This window comes from Phocoena sinus, chromosome 19 (assembly GCF_008692025.1).
Source record: "Phocoena sinus isolate mPhoSin1 chromosome 19, mPhoSin1.pri, whole genome shotgun sequence".
NCBI classification, from domain to species: domain Eukaryota; kingdom Metazoa; phylum Chordata; class Mammalia; order Artiodactyla; family Phocoenidae; genus Phocoena; species Phocoena sinus.
Window position 1 is genome coordinate 50,867,525 of NC_045781.1, and position 10,592 is coordinate 50,878,116.

At 48.8% G+C, this 10,592-nt stretch overlaps 1 long non-coding RNA gene across 1 annotated transcript; it reads right to left on the bottom strand.

The window, feature by feature from the left end:
• Positions 1–400: 400 nt before the first annotated feature.
• On the bottom strand, positions 401–9,634 carry LOC116744367. The gene is made up of 3 exons (XR_004347027.1): positions 9,510–9,634; positions 4,704–4,892; positions 401–533 (listed from the first exon to the last, which is right to left on the bottom strand). It is a non-coding gene; the product is annotated as an uncharacterized LOC116744367 (long non-coding RNA).
• Positions 9,635–10,592: the final 958 nt, after the last annotated feature.

Sequence of the window (10,592 nt, forward strand, 5' to 3'; positions counted from 1 at the left end):
TGATGGTGATGGTGGTGATGGTGGTGATGATGATGGTGATGATAAATTACCACTATCAGGAGATAACAGTGGAGAGAGAAATGATCCAGACCCCATGAAGAAGCAACCATGCAAATCCAGAATATGGGCAATTCTATAAGACAAAGGCTCCAGTTTCTTTGACAAGTGAATGACCTGTAAAAGAGAGGGGGAGAAAGGGAGACGGCTACAGATTAAAGCAGACATTCTTTTAGGTCTAAAAGCAGTGGCACAAACCCAGAGAGGCAGCAGTAGACTGGTGGGAGCGCCGGCTTGCGGGGGAGGCACGGGCCAATGTCTACACTGCATGGCCTTTCCCCCACGCCCTCACATTTACCTGTGATGAGGTCCGCTGCCTTGGGAGACCTTCTCTGGTTGCTTCTCCTAATCACAGTGAGACGGTATGTTTCCACTCTATGCTCCAACGCCAGCACGGCCTTTGGGACTGTGCATTGCAATTATCCATATATATTTGACTTCTTGAAAATCTGAGGCAATTGTAGACCCACATGCAGCTGAAAGGAATAAAATGCAATTTTATTACATGCGTAGATTTGTATGATGGCCACCAACGTGGTCAGGATGCACACCATTTCCTCACAGGGGTCTCTCCTGCTAGACTTCTGTAATTGCCTGTTTACTCTCTGTTCTCCTCACGATGCCGAGAGCACCTTCATCCAAGGGTCTCATGTCTCACCTCTGCGTCCTGGTTCAAGCTAACTCACACCAGCACCTAACTTCTAGGTGCTCCTACGTGAAAGCTTGCAGAATAGCCTCAAATTCTACCACAGCAAGAGAGGAGGAGACTCAGAATACTGTCTAGAAAGGGTTTGGCCAAGAGGGAGAGCAAACATCTCCAGGCACGAAGCACTAACAACGTACGGCCTTAAGGGAACTTTTCCTCTAGAGAGGACTGTGGAGATCTCAGTGGTAACTCTGGCATCGTACGGCCTTAAAATACCATCCCCTCGGGTGATTCAAACAGAAACCTGCATTAAGGGAAGGGTAGATTTCGCTGCAGAATGAAACATGTACACCTGACTTTTACTTTTTGGTCCTAATTTTATCCCTTTTGCATCATCTTTCCATGAATATGGGGGCTCCGAGGTTAATGCACTTGAAAATGGACTCGTGGTGATTCAGGCCATGGGGACATCTCCCCTGATGGGGACAGTGCCTTGAGCAAGGAACTGGAGGTCGTCAGCAAGAGTGCTGGGATTTTTCTTTAGACTTTCTCATGACAGACTTGGAAGAAGGCAAGTTTTCTTTAATTGGTCGCTAGCCCACTCGTGCTTTTCATCCTACTACTGTTAGGATTTTTGGAAACTGTCTCGGAGGAGCAGGGACCCTCAAGGACCTACTCACGTGCATCACTGATGCATGAAGACACCTAGGTTTTGATGAATGAACAAATATCAACGTGTGTAAGATGACTCTGAGTTTTCCCCCAGCCCAAGTCTTGAAAGGCAGTGACCAGTTGACCCTCATTGAAATCCGTGTGTCAGGTCTTTACTCACTGAAAGCTTGTCCTGTGTCAGATTTTGTGTTAGTCGGGTAGACAGAGGGATAACAAACCCTGTTACTCATCCATATCCATATATCATTTCATCTGCCTGTCCATTTATCCATCCACCCATCCGTCTGTCCATCCACCCATTTTTATGTACAGAGTGCAAATTTCTTTTAGTAGCTCCAGGGGACATGGGAAAGGCCATGGAAGCAGTAGCTTTTTTTTTTTTGCGGTACACGGGCCTCTCACTGTTGTGGCCTCTCCTGCTGCGGAGCACAGGCTCCAGACGTGCAGGCGGACTCTCAGCCACTGCGTCACCAGGGAAGCCCAAAGCAGTAGCTTTTTGAACTTCTTTGAGGCAACTTCCAGGCACAAACGCATCTTTGCCTCTTAGACATAACATCAGCCCCTTAGAATACACGTAGGACAGCTTATTGGTGACAAAAGGAACCAGTGTTATTACCCTCCTGCTTTAAGTAAGAAAACTGGAAAATCTGACAGAAAGGTAAACCCTCGCTGTGGATAGGCCCCTCGTGCCCCCGGCACTTAGTATATTTCGTGTTTTGGTTTTCCAGAAATGAAAATCTCAGGGAAATGAAAAAAATATATTACTTTCCCCCTCATTGGTATCTATCTGTTCATCTCTCTAGGGGAATCTACTTCATATGGAATTCCCTGTGACTATTCCCTTTCACCTGGGGAAGTAGAAAATTTCTCCTGAACAACTTTGCTGCGGCTTCCTGAAGCTTCATCGTGACGGGACACATCTCACAGACAGAAGGGCACCTCGACTGGGTCATTCTCACTGGTTTCCTGTGGTTCTGTGAGAACCAATGGATTTGGATGGAATGGAATATTCCCTTGAAGGCTTAAAGGCGTGTCTCGTTGAACCCAGTTTAGAGCTCATTGGTGCCGGTGAATGAACACGCCCATCGTTCTGCACTGTGATGATCTTTCCCAGCTATTAGAAACAAAATCCAACTGGCTGGTCACCTAATTTTTCCAAATACAGTGACAGAGTCTCACTGCAAGCGCCCCTATTGCCAAATCCTTGTCTACAGAGGTTTGGCACAAATGCTGATGTTACACAACAGAAGTTGGGAAGAAAAAACACATACTAAACAAATGGAAAGAGAGAAGATACAAGAAAAGATAAAGCCTGGGCTTAAAACTGTGCTTATGCTGTCTTCAGGCACCGCCGAGCCGGGGCACCGTGCTGTGGTTTGAAGTCGTCCAGGCCACATATACCCCTGCACAACCTACAGGGCTGGGGAGTAATCACTGACGACACACTCAGAGGCAGGGCTTTTCTCATGGCTCTAGGGAGTCAGTACTTATACCTTGTGTTAACTAACCTGTCTGGGTAAGATGTTTAGGGGAGTCTCTTCTCCGTAGAACGTCAGAGCTACATCACAGGAGCACAGAAGTATGTCTTAGAAGTCTACGCGTCTATATGTGCACCCACGTTTTTCAAAGCTGTTTCTATGTCAAAGCGTGTGGCAGTAACCCCACACGGTGCCTGGCACGCAGCAGCCGGAAACTGGTTTCCTTCTGATTTCCAACTTGGGAGGCACTGGGAGGTGTCAGTGTATCTGCTGGGGGTACCACTCGCATTGTACAGACACTTCATTTCAATCAAATCACCAGCGTGTGCCTTCTCGTTGCAGTTAATAACTCTTTGGTACAGTGCTTTGGAATGGCCATCGGCAGACGAGTCTTGCCCAAGCCACGTTGGGTCGGCTGGGGCCGGGGCACGACCTTGACCCTCCGGACTTCCGGCCGGTGCTCTGCAAGAGACGACCTTGCTTCTCTTCACTGTGCTTGCTGAGATGTTGTTGACTTAGCTATGAAAGGAGCTGCCCACATCTCTGGCAGGCTCCCTTACAGGCGAGATCTGTGAAGAGTCTGGCACCTGTGCTCAATCAATAGACACGGCTACTGCTATTATTACTAACCATCGGCTTTCTGAGAGAATTCATAGAAATGTGTGACTTGGCTTCTTCTGCTTCTGAGAACCAGAGGTGAGTGCCTGCTCCTTGGAGGAAGTTCTGTGGCTTAGAGAGAAAGAAAATCGTATACCAAAGTGACCTTTCCCCCACAAATGCTGTTCAGTGCCCAGAACTAATTAGCCAGGCTCTAATTGGCTTGGAGTCTGAGAGGACCGGGCAAAGCCACTCCGTGGAGATGACACAGTCCGCAGGGTTCCCTGGTTACTCTCCTGGTGACTTCCGCATTACATTTGTTCCGTTCGCTGGTAGCAAGCTCGTTTTTCAGATGGGATGGCTCGCCAGCTTCTTCTGCGCCTGTGAGCCCAGCAACCAGGAAGCTGGGAGGGGCCCTGGGGATGCAGAGGGAGACCACAGCCCGGCTTCTCCCCCCGACGGCTCCACCCCGTCTGTGCCCGGGAAGGAAGGAAGAAAGTCGTAGGCCCGCTGTCGGTCAGCCATGATGGGCCACCAGCCAAGGAGGGGAGGGCAGCAGGGCCTGGGAAAGGAGGACGTGTGGTGTGTGAGGGCGGCGGCCTGGGCAGCGGAGCCTCCGCGGGTGCCGAGTCTCCAGGGGGCTGCAGGGGAGCCTTGCGGGGCAAGGAGCCAGGGCTCAGAGCAGTGTGTGGTGAACAGCCTTCCACACAAGCAGCCAGGATGACCGAGCCGGCGGGCAGGCGCGGGAGGGAGGGCACACGGCGTGTGGGGAGGGGTGGGAGCCTGGGAATCGAGACCCGCCTCCTGTCTGTCTCCCCTGATGGGAAGCCAGGGCCGCCGGAGGGGCGGGGGCTGCCTGGTTGAGGGAATGGAGCCACCAAACCACTTGGCCTTTGAAAGATGGGACTGGAGGTCTAACCTAAGCCTTGAGAAATCCCGGGAGAGCAACCCTGGTCCTTTGATTCTAGTGCAGACCTTAAATGGCGTTTGAACGTAAGACAAGAAAATAATGACCCAAGTCCCTTATTTCTCTTCCCAGTACCCCCAGTGCATGGTTTATCGGGGCCCCTATAAAAGGCCAGCTGCATCTTGACGATGCGCTCACCTTGGTAATCCGCATCGCGTACCCACCTCCTAATCAATGGATGCTCCTCATACTACCCATTGAATACTGCTTCTACAGTTTATCGCGGACTGTTTGTCTTTATCTCCATATACCTGTGAGCCCTTTGAGGGAAGGGATGGAATCTTACCTTCATCCCTTTCTTAACTCCAAAGGCATATGCTTTATTACATGAATGAAAAGCCAGTAACGTTGGAAATTAGCTACTGCTCTGAACATAAGCGACTGTCTTTCTTGGGGGGCCTCTGGGGCCAGAGGGCATCTCCTTGTCTCAGGGTCCGTTGAGGAGAGTCGTCTCCTGCCCCAGCCTTGAACACTCCTGTGAAGACAGAAATGTGTTTGTTATCTGTCAGCATAATTAAAACCAGATAGAAACTCACCCTTCCTCCCCAAATGACATGAGAACTTGACGCCTAATGTCCATGAATTTTGTGTTCCTGAGTCGTGCTTTTTTTTTTTTAATCTTCATTTCTCATCAGCACAAAAGAATGTTCTTTCTCTTTTTGACTTTACCAGAAATGACACTTATTTGTGTAGGAAAGGCTAAGATAAGTTTCTAAGTAAAGGAAGCACCATCATTCTCTCTCTGTACGTTGACTAATACCTGGGGAGAGCCATCTGCACTAAAATGTACCACATCTTGTCCATGAAAAACGCACTGCATTTGTAATGCTCTATTGTCCGGAGCCTGTTCCCCCACCATCCCTGGGGTCAGAGGTCAAACTCTTCTGGCAATGAAGGGTGGAAAGGTCACCAAGAAGAAAGTTTTCTGATTCCTCTGAAAAAGCAAATTCCCTTCCTCAAAGCACTTCCTCCCCCGCAGCTTACACTCCAATAAGAAGAAAGAGGTAGATGTGGGGAAAACTGTCATGTAGTTATTGAATGTGACCCCGTAAGGAAGAGATCAGAGCAGCGGCAGCAGCTGCAAGAGAAAGCAGGCAGCCAGCCTCCGTTGCTGGTTTTCCCTCCCCGCAAACACCATTAGTATCCACGTTTGTGCAACCCCACCCCCATCTAATTCCAGAGCATTTTCATCACCCCCCCCAAACCTGTACCTATTATCACCTTCCATTCCCCCTTCTCCCCAGCGACCACCCATCTCCTTTCTGTCTCTATAGATTTGCCACTTCTGGACATTTCATATAGACAGAATCATACAAAATGTGGTCCTGTGTGTCTGACTTCTTTCACTTAGCTTAATGTTTTCAAAGTTCATCTACGTTGTAGCGTATGTGGGTGCTTCATTCCTTTTTATGGCGAGTACTATTCCGTTGTATGGATACACCACATTTTGTTGCTTCATCCATCAGCTGATGGATATTTGGGTTGTTTCCACCCTTTGGCCACTGCGAGTAACACTGCTATGAGCAGTTGTGTACAAGGTGTTGGGTGGACATATGTCGTCCTTTCTCCTGGGTCCATACCTAGGAGTGGAATGGCTAGGTCACATGGTGGCACAACGTTAAGTGTGTGAGGAACTGCCCCGCTGTTTTCTTTTTTGTGGGACCACACAGTGGCCTGTTGAGTGGTCTCTCTGCCCCCAGGGTTGTCCCCTCCCTCCGGTCAGGTCTCCTCACCACAGCAGCAGGGAGCAGAGTCTCTCACCCAACAGACACTTTTAGAGCCTGTATAGGGAACCAGAGAGACAAGGTCCTGTCCAGTCAGCTGATATTAAAGCATCAGCTGGGTCGTGACACCCAGAATAAAAGCACAGCTCTGGGCCGGAAGGTCCACAAGCTTTTCCCTCCCTCCTGCTGATGACTGTCCAGTCGCTCTGGCCTTCCTCGGACACTGGCTTTCTCCCGCCTTGAGCCTTTGCACATACCATTTATTTTGTTTCCTCTGCTTAGATTAGAACGTGCCATTCTTCACAAAGCTGCCCAGAGGAATGAGTAAATAAATCGAATTCAGTATATTCAATGTATTAACTTGCTCAAGGCCACACAGCTGGTTGATGGCAGACTCCCCACTGGATTCTCGCAACAAAGGCTTTTTGTTTGTGTGTTTGTTTTAAATCTTTCCTTCTAGATGACCATCTAATATATCAGCCTGTATTACAAACCTTTTTTTTAGCCTCTATATCAGGGCTTCTCGACCTCAGCACTATTGATATTTGGGGATGGATAATTCTTCGTGGAGGAGGTTATCCTGTGTGTTGTAGGATGTTTCTGCATCCCTAGCCTCCATGCACTGGATGCCATAGCAACTCCTGCCCCCCAAACCTCCCCAGCTGTAACAACCAAAAATATCTCCAGCCATTGCCAAGGTCCCTTGGGGGAAAAAATCATCCAGTCGAGAACCACTACTCTATGGCTATTGTCTTGTTCAATGAACACTGGAGCTGAGACCAGCCAAGGGTATTTCCAACCCCTCCTTACCAAAGAGTTTTAGCCAATTCCCCTTTAATAAGGCAGGACATGAGGCCTATATGAATTTAGAAGAAATCTGAACAACAAGGTTGGAAATCAAAAGAGTTTGATTGATTGATCTGCAGTAAATGAGAATATTTGATATGCCAGATTCCTCATTCTTCCAAAATTCTGGTCAATAAATACCAACTTAGTGGGATCCTGACCCAGGATAGCATGATCTTGTACACCGAGCCACTTCCTCAAAGTATTTTTCCGGGTAGTTTGGATCTTCCTTTTCAGAGATCAGAACTTTGGAGTAATGGGAAGGGGGAAGACATGAACACAGAAGGAGACCCTATGACAAAGGGGTCCATTTTAAGTGCTTCGTGTTAATTTCAACAGCTTGCATCTCCCTACATCCTTAGTATTAGGACTGAGTCTGAGAAGCTGAAATGAACACAATTGCTCTGAGCCGGTGACTTTGCAGACCAGGATGTTCCCCAGCTCCCGCAGTGCTGTTCAAACTTGGATGCAGCCGGGGGCTCCATTAGTAACCCCCGGGAAAATATGAGTGTTCTTAGCTGGAGATGTCCAAATAACAAGATTCATCTTTTTTCCCCCTGGCAGAATCAATAAATTTGCATGATGCATATTAAATGTTTAATTAAAACCCAGTGCTAAAGCATTTTCAGGAAGCTATAAAAGCCCTTTGGAGGAGGTCTGGAAGCCAGGGGTGCTTGTAAGTTTACCAAGTGCACTGCTGCCCATCAGACACCAGGTTTCATCTTTGTTCCGTTTCTCTTTGGTACCTGAGTTGTTTCACAGGTGTTGGAGGCGCTCGATGTAATGGTTCAGCAATGCTCCGATGACCGCTAAAATGACAAGGACTTGAGACTTGAAGGGTAGAATCACCAGACTCCCTCTGGCCAGATCCGGAATCCACGTCCTTGCCCCTCCTGCGGGAGGAAGTGAGTTGGGCGCCTAGCGCAGAGCCCGTGTGGGAGAAACATAACGATCCCAAGAGCAATTTGAAGCTGAAGGCGGGGAAGTGCCTAGAGACAGAATTTTGTTCCTTTGGCTGTAATTGCCAGTAAGACTTCCTGGGGTCTCGGAGCGGGATGCTTTCCGAGCAGAGAAGCCGGGCTCAGATGACGCACCCCAGGTACTCTCACGCTGCAGGACGAAACCTTATTTAGCAGCTGTATTAATTGAATCCTCACTTTGGGTGGATTGATGGAATTCATATCAGAAGGTCCCCTCGCTGTTGGTGATGTCCCTCGCTGACTGCCTCCGCCCTCCAAAATAGGAACTCAACTTCACAGCTGATTTTTTTTTTTTTTCCCCATTTACTCATTCATTCCTGCATCCATTCATGCACTCGTTTATTCCATAAAAGCCAATTCAGAACCTTCTAGGTATCCTGGGCTGTATTTGTCCTGAAGTCAACCTTGATCTACTAAATGCCAGGCACCGTTCTAAGCGATTTACACGCACCATTGTCTCCAATCTCCATGAGTCTTTTGAAAGCAGAGGGTTTTCTCCAGCTGGAAGCAGAAGGGGAAGTCGGAGAGGTTCAAAGCCCAAGGAGGACTGGGCCGGCTGTCGCTGGCTTGAAGCTTTCGGGGGGTGTGGAAGCATGTGACACGGAAGGTGGGTGCTCCCCAGCCACAGAGAGCGGCTCCCAGCTGACAAAAGCCATGGGGACCTCAGCCCCACCGCTACAGAGAAATTAATTCTGCCAACAATCTGGATGAGCTTGAAAGGAGATTCTCCCCCAGGGCCTCCAATTAAGAGCTCAGCATAGCCGGCACCTTGACTGCGGCCTTGTACGAGCCCCTCCGCAGAGAACCTGCCTCAGCCCACTCAGACTTCGGACCAACAGAACCGCGATACCATACGTGGGCGTTGTTTCAAGTGGCGAAGCTTGCGGTCTTTGCCGTGCAGCTCTCGTGATTACTGAGGCTGACAGACTCACGTCATTCTCACAATCAGGCGGCAGGCTGCTTACAGGTGAAGAAACTAAAATTCAGAGACGTGAAGATACCTTTTCAAGCCCACACAGCTTGGCAGGGCAAGAGAGAGAGATTCAAACCACACGGTCTCCTGACTACAATTCTGATGTTTTCGTGGGTCTCACAAATCTCTGCGGTGGGTGGAATCGTGGTCACTCTCTCTCTGTGACCCTCTGGCATTGTCAGTGAGGGACACGAGGTGTTGGTGTGAGTGGAAGCAGACCGGTGGGCTGGGAGCCGGCTGGACGACACAGGTGGGGGCCGTAGAGAAAGGGGGAGGGATGTGGAAATGGAGGTGCCATCAAAGGAGAGAAAACACAGCCGGTCAGGAGGTTAGGATGCGGGGAGCTTCTAGTTTTCATCCTCTTTGCACGGTCAAGGACGCACCCCCAAAGGTCCAGAGCGACGGCAGGCACTGTAATGCCACACCCCTGAGCCCTGGGGAGGCGAACCAACCCTCCACGGTGTCCTCTGATGGCTGCCTTCCACACTGCTCTGTCCTGGGGGGCGGAGGCCACACATCAAAGCGCGGTGTCCTGACCCCTGTGGCCCTGCAGCTCACCTGACCCTCACCTTCCGGGGGCAGATCCGGCTGTATTCTGAAGAGAAATGAAGCCGAAGCAAAAGGAGCAGGAATCGAACGTTTTGACTTCTCAGCATCTTTAGGAACCACAGCTGTCGTTTCCTTCTTTGATCATGACAGTGTTTTCTACTCCTTATGGAAACTCTGGAAAGTACAAAAAGGAGCAAGAATAAAGGGAAGAGAACCACTTAGAAACAGTGGTTGTGAATAGTGTTTCCCCTAAGTTCTTCTTTGGGTAATGAGTATACAAACATATATACACAGATACGCAATTGTATGAGGAAAGGGTATGTTGAACAGAACTGGAATCAGGTGGACTCTTTATTAACCAACTTTTCACTTCATAATCTACCATCAACGCTTTCCCTGATCATTGAGTACTCTTGGCAAGAGTGTCTTTACTGCCCACATAGCACTTAATCACATGATCATAAAAGAATTTACTTCACTTATTGCGGGACTTTCAAATACTTTCCAATTTTTCAGTAAGATACATACTGCTTTGATCTCTACCCTTGTACATTTCTGAATATCTGATAATCTCTGTAAGACAGAGAGAAAAAACTGGGGTTACCAGGCTGTGATGGTTAATTTCATGTGTCACTTGGCTGACCGTGGGGTGCCCAGATGAAACATTATTTCTGGGTGTGAGGATATTTCTGGAAGAGCTCAGCATTTGAACCTGTGGACTCGGTAAAGTGGACGCCCTCCCCAGTGTGGGCGGGCGTCGGTGACTCCGTTGAGGGCCTGAGTGGAACAAAGGGCAGAGGAAGGAGGGATTCACCTCCCTCACCCCTGCTCCTCCAGCCCCTTTTTTTTTCCTGTCTCACTGCCCGGGCCCGCGCACTGCAATGAAGACCTAATGCAGCCAAAAATAAATAAATAAAATAAATAACTTTTTTAAAAAATTAAAAAAAAAAAAAAAAGGGATCCCAGATCCCTGCAGACTGGGATCTACACAGTCGGCTCCCTGGGTTCTCAGGCCTCTGGACTCAGACTCAATGACACCAGTAGTTTTACTGGGTTTCCAGCTTACAGGTTATCTGACTGATTGATTGACTGATAGACAGATA